We start from the raw sequence: 15,482 nt of genomic DNA, 5'->3' as shown, positions 1-15,482 counted from the left end.
TATCTCCACTTTTTAACTTTCCATATTCCCTCCGCATCCACTTCCCCTCTCCTCTTTTTGTCCCATAGGAAACACACATACATCTTCCCCAAAATCACCTTCACACTATCCTTTACAGCAATTTCCTTCCTTTTAAACACATACACATTCCTCACATCCCATAACACTTCCTTTATACATGCAAGCATCAACCACAAGACTCTTTCCTTCGTCCAATCACATATTCCCAAACCAAACATAAACAACTCAAAAGACAACAAATTCACACCACACAATTCTTTACACAAAGGCCCCATTCTCCCAATCACATCTCTAGCATACTGGCAATTCCAAAAAACATGCAACACACTTTCCCTTCCACCACAGCCATTTCTTGGACACATTTCACTCCTCACCAAACCTCTATTCCTCTGAAATTCTCTCACAGGTAATACTCCATGTAAAGACTGCCACACAACTTCACTCTGTTTGTTGGTCATACCACTCATCCGCACTTTCTTCCAAACCTTCTGCACATCACCACCCCTAACCATATTTATTCCACATTCTACCTCTCTACATTCAATCATCCTATACACAGCCTTCTTATTCTCCAGCAATCTCACATCTGCATCACACAGTTCATACCTCACCAAAAACTTATAAACCCACACATACCATACAGGCACCTCAAAAGCAATCGGACATCGCAAATCCCTTTCTTGCCACTTTAAACGAAACAAATACGCTCCAAATAAATACCTACACATAGATGAAAACTTTCCATCCGCCCTAATCACTTTCAAAACAAACACAACGATATTCACACCAAAAAACACGTCCAAATTCGGAAAACCCAAACCACCTTTTTCCACTCTTTTAACCAAAATTTCTCTCCTAGCTCTCTCCATTTTCGAGTTCCACAAAAAAACAAATAAAATTCTATTCAAGCTTCTCATACACATATATCCTGGTGGAAATACTACCGCAATATATAAAAATATTGGCAACACCACACTCTTAACAATTAAAATCTTCCCAAAAAAGGATAAACTCCTCAATTTCCAAGAATTCAACTTCTGCTCAACTTTTCCTTTCGCATCATCCCAACTTTCTTTCCCATCCAAACTCTCTGAAAACTTCACACCCAAAACTTTAATAGGTCCATTCACTACATTCACACCTACATCCCTACTTAAACTTCCGCCTCCAAAACCCTTACACTCACTCTTTTCCCAATTCACTTTAAACGCAGATGCACCACAAAAAATAGACACTAACAACTTCACCCGCCTCACCGAACATTCAGAATCACATAATACACACACGTCATCCATATAACCACTCACCTTCCATTCTTTTCCTCCACCTCCCGGCACTTGCACACCACGAATTACCTTATCTTTCCTCAGCATACACAACAATGGCTCAATTGCACAAATAAATGCTACAGGGGACAAAGGACACCCCTGTCGCACACCCGAAAACACATTCACTTTCCTACCCACATACCCATTCATTAAAACACAGCTATAAACACCCGCATACAAACTTCTCACTCGCCCAACAAAATCAGCCGGAAAACCCATTTTTAACAACACTCTGAACAAAAAACCATGCGACAACCTATCATAAGCCTTTTCAAAATCCAAACTTAACAAAAATACACTCTTCTTACGACCCATGCAATCCCATAGACAATCTCTTAACATACACACACACTCATGAATCCGCCTCCCAGGTACCGCACAACACTGCTCATCCCCAATCACACTCTCTATCACATCACGCATCCTATTAGCCATAAGTTTTGCATAGATTTTATAATCACAATTAAGTAACGTTATTGGCCTCCAATTCCTCAGACTTTTCAAATCCCCTTTCTTAGGAATTAACACAACCATACCTGCACGCATACTCTCAGTCACCTCCATGTTTCCCCACATATACTTACATACATCCACAAAGTCCTTACCAATCACACCCCACATCACACGATAAAATTCTACTGGGAGGCCATCCTCCCCCGGCGTCTTATTCAAAGCCATACTACACATAACCTTCCATACCTCATCACCAGTCACCTCACCCATCACTCTCTCTCTTTCTGCTTCACTCAACTTACTCTCTAACACACTCAAAACATCATTCTCCAAACATTCATCCCTCTGTTTCACTGCATACAGATCCTCATAAAACTTAGCCACCTCTTCACACATATCCTCTCCACTCACCTCACTTCCATCTGCTCCATACACCACGCTCATACTCTGTTTCTTTCCAAAAACTTTTTTAAAGAAAAACCGAGAACATTTCTCATCCTGCTCCATCTTATCAATCTTTGCCCTAAACACTATGCTTCTCCCTCTCTCCAACAAAAACTCACTAATCTCCTTTTTTACCTCTAAAATATCCTCCTCCACCTCAACTCCTCCTTCCCTTAACTTATACAAAACGCTCAACCGCGCGTTCAGTTTAACAAAACTCTCTCTTTTAATTGCTGCATACTTGTATCCTAAATTTTTAAAGAACATTTTTGTTTGTTTCTTCACCCAGTCCCACCACTCACAAACATTCCCAAACTCATTTTTATGCTTACACCATTCTTCATACCGCCTTTCATACTCCTTTCTCACATCTTCATTCTCTAACAGTTTAACATTTAACTTCCACAATCCTCTCCCAAACACTCCATCAACTTTTATATCCAACTCACACAACATACACACATGATCTGAAAAAAGAACGTTTTCCTGCCTATAATTAACAGAAACCATATTTTTAGAAATAAAACAATAATCCAATCTGGATTGTACCCTACCACTCTCAGAAAAGAAAGTGTTCAACAAAGGATTCATGTTACACACGCGCTGCATATCACACAACCCAAAATCATTCACTAACTCCAATAATGCTTTCCCAGACACATCCACATTCACTCTCCCCACATCACAGTTCATATCACCCACAATTACCACAGGTATTCTTCCTGGAACAAAAAGCTTAATTTTTTCAAATAAATTTTTGCGCTCATTTTTTTCAACTGGCGCATAAACATTAATAACACAAAACTTTACATTCTTGTATACAAAATTAGCAAGGATACATCTCCCCACCTCAATAACCAAATAATCACTCAAAACAACCTCCCTTCCTTTAACCAAAATACCCACACCATCATTCTTATTACATGCACTCCCCGACCACACAGACGCTCCATAAGACCATTCATCCCCTTTCACACCATCCACTACCCCACATTCTTGTAAACAAAAAATAGATGCATTTTGCATAGCTAAAAACTCAAAAATAGCAGCTCTTCTTACTTTACTTTTAAACACTCTTACGTTTTGGGACACTATGGTAAATCCCATAATACTTCTACTCCTTCACCAATTACACAAAGAAATAGCCTTTGGCCTAAACCAAAGCTCACAAGAGGACAAAAAGAAAAAACATTTACAATATTATATGGTGACACTATCCAGCACCACCACTATCCTCCTCCGCCATCAGAACAGAACAGCTGGTTTCCGACCCGCTGGCTTCACCAGCCACACTCCTCATTCTGGCAGTTCTGATCTTCCTCTGAGGCTCACTAAAATCTGCATCATCACTGCCCCCACCATCCTCCCTACGACTCTTCTTTGCACCCCTATCATCCTCCGAAGAAAAATCTTCAATGTTTTCAGGACCCGAAGGGTGTTCAGGACTGTCGGGTTCCGAGATTTGCACTTCACATCCTGTTGCGTCCATTGCCTCTCCAAAAGTCATCATCTCAGGCAGCTCTGCTTCCACCACTTTCCTAGATATTCTCGCAGACACTGGCTTTTTCTCCACCTTTGCCACTTCCCTCCAGAACTCCTTTTCTTCCCTCCGCTTCTTCCTCATTTCTTCAGCAGAAGAAGAACATGGTCTCAGGGACACCTCCTCTGGCGCCGTAGAGGGAGTGGCTCTACCAGTTTCCCGCCTCCTTCCCTCTCTCTCCTCCCTCTCCAATCTTTCCAGCACTTTCAGTGCGCTTGCCATCTGCCTCCTCTCCAGCTCCTCCTCCTTCTGTTCTTTATCAGAACGTCTAGGTGCACTCATAGGACAGTCCTTATACATGTGATCACTACTCCCACAGACATCACAGGACTTGGCCTCTGGACACTGGTTGGCCATATGCCCCTCCTTTCTGCAATTTCGGCAACACTGCCCTTTAAGGCATGTTACCATGGTATGTCCGAAAGAAAAGCATCTACGGCAAAACATGGGCTGGCCTGGGTAAAAGAGGAAACCTCTATGGCCTGCAACGGAAAAATTTGATGGAGGGTGTCTAAAGCCCCCCACACTGTCAGGATCCCTTTTCAATTTCACACGGAATTTATACTGGCAGTTAAAGATTCCTAGACAATTGACTTGCTTCACTCCCTTCCGCACATATTCACAGTAGCGAGAGAGGAAGCACTCCAGCAGCTCAGGGTCTGTAAAAGGGTTATAGACAGTCACAGTCACCTCCTTTTCTTGCAGACCAAACAAAGGTTCCCATCTAACTCCTTCCAAGCAGGGGTCACTAGAGTGACCACGGAGCCATTCAAAGACATTAAGGCAAACATCCTGGTCCATAAAGGTAACGTCATAATTACCTTGACGTGAAAATTCGTTGACACTGAAGATCTCAGAACGTCTTGCTCCAGCTTTGCCTTCAACGATGTCTTGGACAATGAAAACCACGTTGTTCTTGTTCTGGTCAGATGGATCCACGGACAAACGGATGGTGTTCTTCACAAAAGACATCTTGGATTCTGTCGGTATGGAATACCACAGGAAAAAGCAGAAAATCCTCCACAAAAGGGTCCGGATTCCTCCAGGAGACTCGCACCAATCAAGGTACAGTCATAAGATCTTAGCCAAAAGGCCGAGAAGCGATAACCAGAATTGGTTTCAAACTACGGAGCCACCCAAGGATCCTGAAAAGTCCATTTGTGGAGATGAGCTCCTGGACTCCCGTTAAGAAGACATGTTGTCAACCTCTAGATCCCTTACATGCCTGCACTTTTCGGCTTGCTGCTGCTGCAATCCACGCGTTTTAGATCTGCATAACTCCACCTCTTTAAACACAGCACCTTCACCCCCTGCTGTTCCCACCCGCCTCAACACCGTTGGAAGGGAGGAGAACCAATTAAGGCGGGGGGTGGGGTGGAACGAGCAGCTGTCTACCCTTAGCAGGAGGGCTCCTGATTACATACCTCTCCTGCTGCTGCTGCTGCTGGCTGTCCAGCAGCAGACTGAAGGTGGCTGCTGCTGTGCACAGGTATATAAAGGCTCAGAGCCTATTATGACACGCGCAGCCAGCGTTCCATTGCCACATTCCATCTACTGCAGGCAGGATACCTGGCTGGCTGAATGTCGCTGAGAAGCTCACAGAGACCGCCATAAGCAACAGTTTAACAGAATGCCACAGACTAATCAACCAAACTTTTTGGGTTGGGTTCTCTTTTATAGTCTGCAGGCATTAAATGAAAGAAGTCAGTGTTCCAGCAGAGGGAGACAACGTTTCAGAAAAGGCATTGTAGCAAACCAAAAAAGAAATTTTAAGCGCAGCAGAGTAACCAGCGCACATACCTGTTAGCTCAGGTGAGTTTAAAAGGCTGCTGTTGATAACAAGGGCATTTGCTAAATAGATGGTGTGTGTGCAACAATATACTGAAAGGTCAATTATATTGTGCAGCTTATCTCACCACCTGTAGTTATTTAGGTGAAAGCTCCAAAATGCTTGCCTAATATGTCTGTTTATCCAAAAGGAAGTAAAAAGGGAGAGCTAGAAAGATAGCATTGCATCACATTACATGGCAATGCAATGCACAGTTGCTGAAGTTGAACCAAAATGAGCTTGTAATCTGGCTTCTGCAACTTTGAACATGAAAAATCCAATGAGGAGAAGAAAAGCAAAGCCAAAGAGTCCATCCCAAAATCCGACAAACAAGCAAAATGAACAAAAAACATTGAATTCAATTCTTTCTGATTTTAGAAACTGCATTAAAGAAGGGGTGCACCGGTCCTGGAGATACTGCAATACCAGGTCAATGCGTGGAGTGGACAGAGCAAGCTCTTTTTCCATCTCCCTGTTCTAAAAATCCATTTAATATATGGTCCCCAGATAGGGGACGTATCAGATATTAAACTGATAAGAACAGATACTACACTTGATCTTAGCCAAAAGGCCGAGAAGCGATAACCAGAATTGGTTTCAAACTACGGAGCCACCCAAGGATCCTGAAAAGTCCATTTGTGGAGATGAGCTCCTGGACTCCCGTTAAGAAGACATGTTGTCAACCTCTAGATCCCTTACATGCCTGCACTTTTCGGCTTGCTGCTGCTGCAATCCACGCGTTTTAGATCTGCATAACTCCACCTCTTTAAACACAGCACCTTCACCCCCTGCTGTTCCCACCCGCCTCAACACCGTTGGAAGGGAGGAGAACCAATTAAGGCGGGGGGTGGGGTGGAACGAGCAGCTGTCTACCCTTAGCAGGAGGGCTCCTGATTACATACCTCTCCTGCTGCTGCTGCTGCTGGCTGTCCAGCAGCAGACTGAAGGTGGCTGCTGCTGTGCACAGGTATATAAAGGCTCAGAGCCTATTATGACACGCGCAGCCAGCGTTCCATTGCCACATTCCATCTACTGCAGGCAGGATACCTGGCTGGCTGAATGTCGCTGAGAAGCTCACAGAGACCGCCATAAGCAACAGTTTAACAGAATGCCACAGACTAATCAACCAAACTTTTTGGGTTGGGTTCTCTTTTATAGTCTGCAGGCATTAAATGAAAGAAGTCAGTGTTCCAGCAGAAGGAGACAACGTTTCAGAAAAGGCATTGTAGCAAACCAAAAAATAAATTTTAAGCGCAGCAGAGTAACCAGCGCACATACCTGTTAGCTCAGGTGAGTTTAAAAGGCTGCTGTTGATAACAAGGGCATTTGCTAAATAGATGGTGTGTGTGCAACAATATACTGAAAGGTCAATTATATTGTGCAGCTTATCTCACCACCTGTAGTTATTTAGGTGAAAGCTCCAAAATGCTTGCCTAATATGTCTGTTTATCCAAAAGGAAGTAAAAAGGGAGAGCTAGAAAGATAGCATTGCATCACATTACATGGCAATGCAATGCACAGTTGCTGAAGTTGAACCAAAATGAGCTTGTAATCTGGCTTCTGCAACTTTGAACATGAAAAATCCAATGAGGAGAAGAAAAGCAAAGCCAAAGAGTCCATCCCAAAATCCGACAAACAAGCAAAATGAACAAAAAACATTGAATTCAATTCTTTCTGATTTTAGAAACTGCATTAAAGAAGGGGTGCACCGGTCCTGGAGATACTGCAATACCAGGTCAATGCGTGGAGTGGACAGAGCAAGCTCTTTTTCCATCTCCCTGTTCTAAAAATCCATTTAATATATGGTCCCCAGATAGGGGACGTATCAGATATTAAACTGATAAGAACAGATTTTTTTGATTGAATATATCTTTTATTAGCACAAAAAATAAGTTAACAGACAGTGTACAGTGCCGCAGCCCAGTACACACAGAATTCTACATCATATTTACATAGCATGAGGATACGACGCACTAACTAGACACATCACACCCCTATGCTACACAAAACACTCAATCTGAAAGAAAAAGCATGTCAACCAATACAGTACGACGAACCGTGATAAGGGATGGGGATTGGGAAAAAGGGGATGGGGAGGGGAAAATCACAGGCCCGAAGCTTTATTGAAAGACAAGACACATAAGGGGAGAGGGGGAGGAGGGGTTTAGTCCTCGTCCTCGTCCTCCGGACCGTCCATGATGGAATAGTCTCTGAGCAGGCTGTGGATCAGCCTGCGGCAGTCCTGGATGGACATCCTCTCCCTCCTCAAGATGAGCCGGTTCCTGGCGACCCAAACGGCATCCTTGAAGCAGTTCATAAGGCGCCAAGCCTCCTGGATGGCTCCGACGGTATGAACCCCAGGGAAGAGTCCGTAAAGCACAGAATGGTGCGATAGGCTCGCCCTGGGGACAGAGTTCCTCAGGTCGTCCTCAAGTGCAGTCAATAGGCGCTGTGCAAATCCGCAGTCCCAAAAAGTGTGCAAAGATGTTTCCTCCACGAAGGGGCACCTTGGGCAGTACCGGGTCTTGCACAGGTTCCGGGCATGCATGAATGACCGGACGGGCAGTCCGCCCTGAATCGCCATCCACGACAAGTCCTTGTGCCCGTTGGTCAGCCTGTCAGACGACACATTTGTCCACACAGTCTCCAGCGTGTCCTGGTGAAGTCCTGTGATGTTCTCCACGTCATCCTTGGCTCTGATTAGCTTGTGGATAGTTTTGGGCTTCCACAAGTCAGGCTTGAGTCCCTCCAGTTGATGCTCCCCCACAAATCGAACGACGTCTCCGTAGAACCATGGCGTCGTCCAGTTGTAGGGGAAGGAGCTGTCCCACTTGTCCCAGCCGAGTCGCCTCCAAAGAGGAAGCAGGAAGAAGCGAGACATGGACCTGCCCGCGGAGCCATTCTTGACTTGCAAAGTCCGGCGGACACAATCACACACAAAAGAGGATCTCAGGAGGGTGGGGATATCTGGAACGCCCTTCCCACCCTTGCGAGGCTCCTTGTACATGACGGCCCGCCTGACTCTGTCCATCTTGGATCCCCAGACAAAGTGAAACACTGTCCTGGTAATGGCCCTGCACACAGTGACGTGTGGGGGCCAGGCCTGCGCCGTGTACTGCAAGACGGGCAGGACCTCATTACGTAGGATGAGTGCCTTACCCTCACAAGTGAGGTGTCTGAGGCTCCAGAGTCCGATCCGTTGCTTCACCTTGGCCAAGCGTTCTTGCCAGGACTTGAGGGCCGCTCCTTCCTTCCCGAACCAGACTCCCAGCACCTTGAGGAAATCCGGTTGAATGTTGAAGGGGAAGGGGGCGGAGGAGGCCGGCTGCCAATCCCCGAAGAGCATGGCTTCCGACTTCCTGCAGTTGACTTTGGCCCCTGAAGCCCGGCCGAACCTCTCACACGTCTGGACGAGGGCGTCGACTGAACCACGATCAGCGCAGAAGACGGTGACGTCGTCCATGTAGAGCGAGCACTTGACCTCGTGTCGTCCCGGACCCGGTGCGGTGATCCCTCTGATCTCTCCATTCTGCCGGATAGCCTCTGCGAAGAGTTCTATAACACAAACAAAAAGAAGAGGTGATAGAGGGCAGCCTTGTCTGACCCCAGAGAGGACAGGGAAGGGGTCAGTCTTCCAGCCGTTCACCAACACCGAGCTGTGGATATCAAAATACATCAGACGGACATACGAACAAAACATGTTACCCAAACCTAACCGGTGCAGAGCTCGGCCCATGAACTCGTGGGAAACCCGGTCGAAGGCCTTCTCCTGATCCAAGGAGACCAGGGCCGCGTGTGCGCGGCGGACCTTGATGTACTCGACCGTGTCCCGCACGAGAGCGAGGCTGTCTGCGATGCGACGTCCAGGAATGCCGCAGGTCTGGTCCGGGTGGATGATCCGTCCGATGACCGTCTTAAGTCGTGTCGCCATAGCCTTGGCCAGGATCTTGTAGTCCACGTTGAGCAGAGTGATGGGACGCCAATTCCTCAGGTCGCACCTCTCTCCCTTCCGCTTGTACAGGATCGTGACCATTCCTTCCCTCAAAGATGGAGGCATTCTACCCTCCACCACCATCTCCTCGTACAGGTCCAACAGGTCCGGACAGATGAGGTCTCCCAGCGCTACATAGAGCTCCGCTGGAAGACCATCACTGCCCGGGGTCCTGCCGGTCCTAAAGGATTTAGCGGCAGAGAGCAATTCGCCCACCATCAGAGGTTTGTCCAAGGCTGCCGTGCCTGCAGGATCAAGATGGTTAGTGATACCTGACAGGAACTTATCAGCAGCGTCGGGGTCGGTAGTCTTGTGGGAGTAGAGTTCGCTGTAGAAGTCGCTGACGACCCTCATCACGTCCTCCTTCCCACGTCGCATGTTTCCGCTCTCGTCTCGCAGCTCGTTCAGGGGCGTGTGACCGGCATGAAGTTTCCTGAAAAAGAATGAGTTACATTTCTCACCCTTCTCCAGATTCTCCACTTTGGAACGGAAGATGATTCGCTTGGACTCCTCCTCAAAGTGCCTTTTCAGGCTCTTCTTGGTCTCCTCCAGCTCCTCCCTCACGTCCCAGCCGCAGTGAAGAAGGTCCTGCAGCGACCGCAGCTCGCGCTGCAGCCCTCTGAAGTCCCTCCTCTTCTCACACGCCTGTTGTCGACCCTTGGCCTGAAAGAAACAGCGAAACTCAAGTTTAACATATTCCCACCAATCAGAGACTGTTTGGAAGCTACCCTTGTAGGACTGCCACATTGCGTAGGCTGCTCTCAGCTCCTCCACGACTTCATCCTGAGCCAGCAGAGCACAATTCAGCTTCCAGGAGCCGGGGCCGGACGGAAAACCGTCGCCGAGGACACCTTGTAAGTGAATGGCTCTGTGGTCGGAGAAGAAGCAGGAGACCATCGAGTGCCTACTCTGCCTGACTGCCCGAGAGGTGAACACAAAGTCAATCCTGGAGCGGAGTGAGCCATCGGGTCGGCTCCACGAATAGTTCGTGGAGCCTCTCCCCATGGAGCCCACCACGTCCTGAAGAGAGGCCTCGGTTACCATCTCGATGAGCAGCTTGGACGTGATGTCCAACTTGGCAGATGTGCCAGAACTACGACCGTCCTCCTCGATGGGGCAGTTGAAATCCCCGGCCATCACTAAGGTCCTGGTGGTGGCAAGCTGAAGCCGCAGGGTCTGGAAAAGCTCCAAACGCTCATTCTTCAGTGGGGACGCATACACGTTGATGAACCTGACAGGTTCTCCCGCCCAGTTGCCATCTACAACAAGAGCCCTGCCGCAGATGAGCTCCTGGACGGACTCAAGCGTGAATGCGCCCCCCCTGATCAGAATTGCGACCCCCGCAGACTTGCAGTCACCCCCACCGGACCAGTAGGATGAACCGTGGGACCACTCCCTGGCCAGATGTTTGAAGGACCTAGAGGAGGGAAGGGAACATTCCTGCAACATATAAACATCACACAACTGGGAAGTAAGGAAGGCATAAATAGTCTGACGTCTGAACTTGTCCTTGATGCTCCTGACATTAATGGAAAATAAGTTATTAGCCATCATGTAGGGAAAAAAGAAAAAGTTAGCGCAGGCAATACACCTTAGTTACCACTCCGGTCGGGTGGTCCCTCGTCGGTGTTGACTGCTGGTGACGGGATCACCAGCAGGCCCTCTTCCTCCATCTGGTCAAGCAGCGCGGCCTCGATCTCGGCGACCACCAGTTCCTCCTCTTCTGGCTCGGCCACCAGGGTCTCAACCATGTGCTCCATCTCTTCTGGCTCAGGGAGGGTATCCTCCTTTTCGCCTACGAAATCCAGAATCTTCTTTTTGGAGGATTCAGTAGCAGGGCTGTCCTCCACCTTCCTCGTTCCCCGGGTTGGAACTGGGGAGACAAGAAGGGGAAAATCCTCCTCGGAATAGATAGCGGCGGGTGGAGGAAAGGTTAATTCCACCGCTACCATGGTCTGGGGAGGGAGAGTGGCTGCCGGGGCAGGGGAAAGGACACCTGCTGAGGAGTAGGGGAAGGAGGAAGAGGAAGTGGAATCCTCAGCAGGGGTGGCCGGGGTGGGGGGGGATTGGACGGGGGTGGCAGGGGGAGGGATCGAGAGAGGGGTGACAGAACTCTTACCCTCCTTTGACTTTTTCTTCTGCTTCGGAGCTGCTGGGACCGTCGCTGTGGCTTTGGCCACCGACTCCTTGACCGCTTTGGCCTTGGTCGTCTCGGCCTTGGCCGCTGGGGCCTTGGTCGTCGCGTCCTTGACCTTCACAGGCCTGGTCGTCGGGGCCTTGTCCTCCGTAGCTGGGGTCGTCGCAACCACCGATGCCCAGGATCTCTCACGCCTGGGGCAATCCTTGTACAGATGAGCCGCCAGCCCACACAGGTTGCAGGACGTCTTCTTCGGGCAGTCCTTCGAGCTGTGTCCCGTCACTCGACAAATCCTGCAGGCATCCTCCTTGCAGTCCTTCATCTCGTGGCCGTTCTTGCCGCATCTCCTGCAGTTCCGCGGCATGTCCGGGTAATAGATGAGGCCGTAGGAGTTGCCCAGGGAGAATGTCGGGGGCAGGTGCCGAAGTCCGTCTGAGTACGCCAGGTCCCTGTGAAGTCTAACGGTCACCGACCACTTACCTGTCCAGAAGCCGAGTCCATTCAGGATGTGAGAGGGTTCCTTCACAACCAAACAGAAGCGTCTCAGGAAGGTACAGATGTCTTGGCCTGGGGTGTGCGGGTTGCGCATGGAGACCGTGATCCTCCTTTCATCCCTCTGGATAGGGCAGCTACCTGTAAAGGCAGAGAAAGAATTATCCGGTCCTTTTGCGCTTACCATTTCCCAGAACCTCCTGCAGGTGTTCACAGTGGCGAAGGTGATGAAGAAGATCCCCGTCAAGAAGGTCTGGATGCTGAGGGTGTCCGACCTGGAGAAGCCTCGATCCAGCAGCATCTTCTGGCAGAACATGTCCGAGGACATGTCCGGCACCCTCCCATCCACTTCCTTCAGCTTCAGGGCCACCGTCTGCCGCATCCATGGCTCCAGGGCTGGAGCTTCGTGGCGGGGCTTCTGGGGTCCCTTCTGCTGGCCAGTCGTGGAGGCAGAGTCCTTGGGGTCAGAATCGGCTCCTGGCTGGGCCCTCCTGGCTGTCCCCAGCTCCAGGCTCTTCTTTTCGGCCTTCCTCGCAGCGCTTGCCATGGCTTTCCTCCTGCAGTTACTTCTTGGAGCTGGATCTGGAACTCTGCCCGGAATGGGTGGAGCTATGCAGATTCTTCTCCCGTCGTGTTCTGGACAAATTCCCCGAAAGGTCTTTGTCTCGATGATTTTCTTCCTCGAAGATTCCACAGGACAGCCCGATTCTTCTCCGAGTCTTCGTCTTCTTCTGGATTCTTTAGAGCTTCTTCCTCCCACCGATATCCGCCTTCGTTCTCCGATGTCAGCTGGGATCCGAAGCTCTTCTCCTTCCGAGTTCGATCGCTCTCGTCAAGTGTAGATCGTAGCTCTTGAGTTCTTAAAAGAACAGATACTACACTTGATCTTAGCCAAAAGGCCGAGAAGCGATAACCAGAATTGGTTTCAAACTACGGAGCCACCCAAGGATCCTGAAAAGTCCATTTGTGGAGATGAGCTCCTGGACTCCCGTTAAGAAGACATGTTGTCAACCTCTAGATCCCTTACATGCCTGCACTTTTCGGCTTGCTGCTGCTGCAATCCACGCGTTTTAGATCTGCATAACTCCACCTCTTTAAACACAGCACCTTCACCCCCTGCTGTTCCCACCCGCCTCAACACCGTTGGAAGGGAGGAGAACCAATTAAGGCGGGGGGTGGGGTGGAACGAGCAGCTGTCTACCCTTAGCAGGAGGGCTCCTGATTACATATCTCTCCTGCTGCTGCTGCTGCTGGCTGTCCAGCAGCAGACTGAAGGTGGCTGCTGCTGTGCACAGGTATATAAAGGCTCAGAGCCTATTATGACACGCGCAGCCAGCGTTCCATTGCCACATTCCATCTACTGCAGGCAGGATACCTGGCTGGCTGAATGTCGCTGAGAAGCTCACAGAGACCGCCATAAGCAACAGTTTAACAGAATGCCACAGACTAATCAACCAAACTTTTTGGGTTGGGTTCTCTTTTATAGTCTGCAGGCATTAAATGAAAGAAGTCAGTGTTCCAGCAGAAGGAGACAACGTTTCAGAAAAGGCATTGTAGCAAACCAAAAAAGAAATTTTAAGCGCAGCAGAGTAACCAGCGCACATACCTGTTAGCTCAGGTGAGTTTAAAAGGCTGCTGTTGATAACAAGGGCATTTGCTAAATAGATGGTGTGTGTGCAACAATATACTGAAAGGTCAATTATATTGTGCAGCTTATCTCACCACCTGTAGTTATTTAGGTGAAAGCTCCAAAATGCTTGCCTAATATGTCTGTTTATCCAAAAGGAAGTAAAAAGGGAGAGCTAGAAAGATAGCATTGCATCACATTACATGGCAATGCAATGCACAGTTGCTGAAGTTGAACCAAAATGAGCTTGTAATCTGGCTTCTGCAACTTTGAACATGAAAAATCCAATGAGGAGAAGAAAAGCAAAGCCAAAGAGTCCATCCCAAAATCCGACAAACAAGCAAAATGAACAAAAAACATTGAATTCAATTCTTTCTGATTTTAGAAACTGCATTAAAGAAGGGGTGCACCGGTCCTGGAGATACTGCAATACCAGGTCAATGCGTGGAGTGGACAGAGCAAGCTCTTTTTCCATCTCCCTGTTCTAAAAATCCATTTAATATATGGTCCCCAGATAGGGGACGTATCAGATATTAAACTGATAAGAACAGATACTACACTTGATCTTAGCCAAAAGGCCGAGAAGCGATAACCAGAATTGGTTTCAAACTACGGAGCCACCCAAGGATCCTGAAAAGTCCATTTGTGGAGATGAGCTCCTGGACTCCCGTTAAGAAGACATGTTGTCAACCTCTAGATCCCTTACATGCCTGCACTTTTCGGCTTGCTGCTGCTGCAATCCACGCGTTTTAGATCTGCATAACTCCACCTCTTTAAACACAGCACCTTCACCCCCTGCTGTTCCCACCCGCCTCAACACCGTTGGAAGGGAGGAGAACCAATTAAGGCGGGGGGTGGGGTGGAACGAGCAGCTGTCTACCCTTAGCAGGAGGGCTCCTGATTACATACCTCTCCTGCTGCTGCTGCTGCTGGCTGTCCAGCAGCAGACTGAAGGTGGCTGCTGCTGTGCACAGGTATATAAAGGCTCAGAGCCTATTATGACACGCGCAGCCAGCGTTCCATTGCCACATTCCATCTACTGTAGGCAGGATACCTGGCTGGCTGAATGTCGCTGAGAAGCTCACAGAGACCGCCATAAGCAACAGTTTAACAGAATGCCACAGACTAATCAACCAAACTTTTTGGGTTGGGTTCTCTTTTATAGTCTGCAGGCATTAAATGAAAGAAGTCAGTGTTCCAGCAGAAGGAGACAACGTTTCAGAAAAGGCATTGTAGCAAACCAAAAAAGAAATTTTAAGCGCAGCAGAGTAACCAGCGCACATACCTGTTAGCTCAGGTGAGTTTAAAAGGCTGCTGTTGATAACAAGGGCATTTGCTAAATAGATGGTGTGTGTGCAACAATATACTGAAAGGTCAATTATATTGTGCAGCTTATCTCACCACCTGTAGTTATTTAGGTGAAAGCTCCAAAATGCTTGCCTAATATGTCTGTTTATCCAAAAGGAAGTAAAAAGGGAGAGCTAGAAAGATAGCATTGCATCACATTACATGGCAATGCAATGCACAGTTGCTGAAGTTGAACCAAAATGAGCTTGTAATCTGGCTTCTGCAACTTTGAACATGAAAAATCCAATGAGGAGAAGAAAAGCAAAGCCAAAGA

At 48.2% G+C, this 15,482-nt stretch overlaps 3 non-coding genes and 1 pseudogene across 3 annotated transcripts; all 4 read right to left on the bottom strand.

Annotated features, from left to right (window-relative positions):
• Positions 1–6,006: 6,006 nt before the first annotated feature.
• On the bottom strand, positions 6,007–6,197 carry LOC141234268 (U2 spliceosomal RNA). Its single transcript, XR_012300251.1, has one exon. It is a non-coding gene; the product is annotated as a U2 spliceosomal RNA (small nuclear RNA).
• A 1,115-nt stretch (positions 6,198–7,312) lies between these two features.
• Positions 7,313–7,506, bottom strand: LOC141234517 (U2 spliceosomal RNA). Its single transcript, XR_012300494.1, has one exon. It is a non-coding gene; the product is annotated as a U2 spliceosomal RNA (small nuclear RNA).
• A 5,561-nt stretch (positions 7,507–13,067) lies between these two features.
• On the bottom strand, positions 13,068–13,145 carry LOC141234619 (U2 spliceosomal RNA; annotated as a pseudogene).
• Positions 13,146–14,260: 1,115 nt separating this feature from the next.
• On the bottom strand, positions 14,261–14,451 carry LOC141234267 (U2 spliceosomal RNA). Its single transcript, XR_012300250.1, has one exon. It is a non-coding gene; the product is annotated as a U2 spliceosomal RNA (small nuclear RNA).
• Positions 14,452–15,482: the final 1,031 nt, after the last annotated feature.

This window comes from Phyllobates terribilis, unplaced genomic scaffold (assembly GCF_046119375.1).
Source record: "Phyllobates terribilis strain yellow unplaced genomic scaffold, ASM4611937v1 Scaffold_636__1_contigs__length_917067, whole genome shotgun sequence".
In the NCBI taxonomy this organism is placed as follows: Eukaryota; Metazoa; Chordata; class Amphibia; order Anura; family Dendrobatidae; genus Phyllobates; species Phyllobates terribilis.
This window is presented reverse-complemented; position numbering and strand designations above follow the sequence as displayed.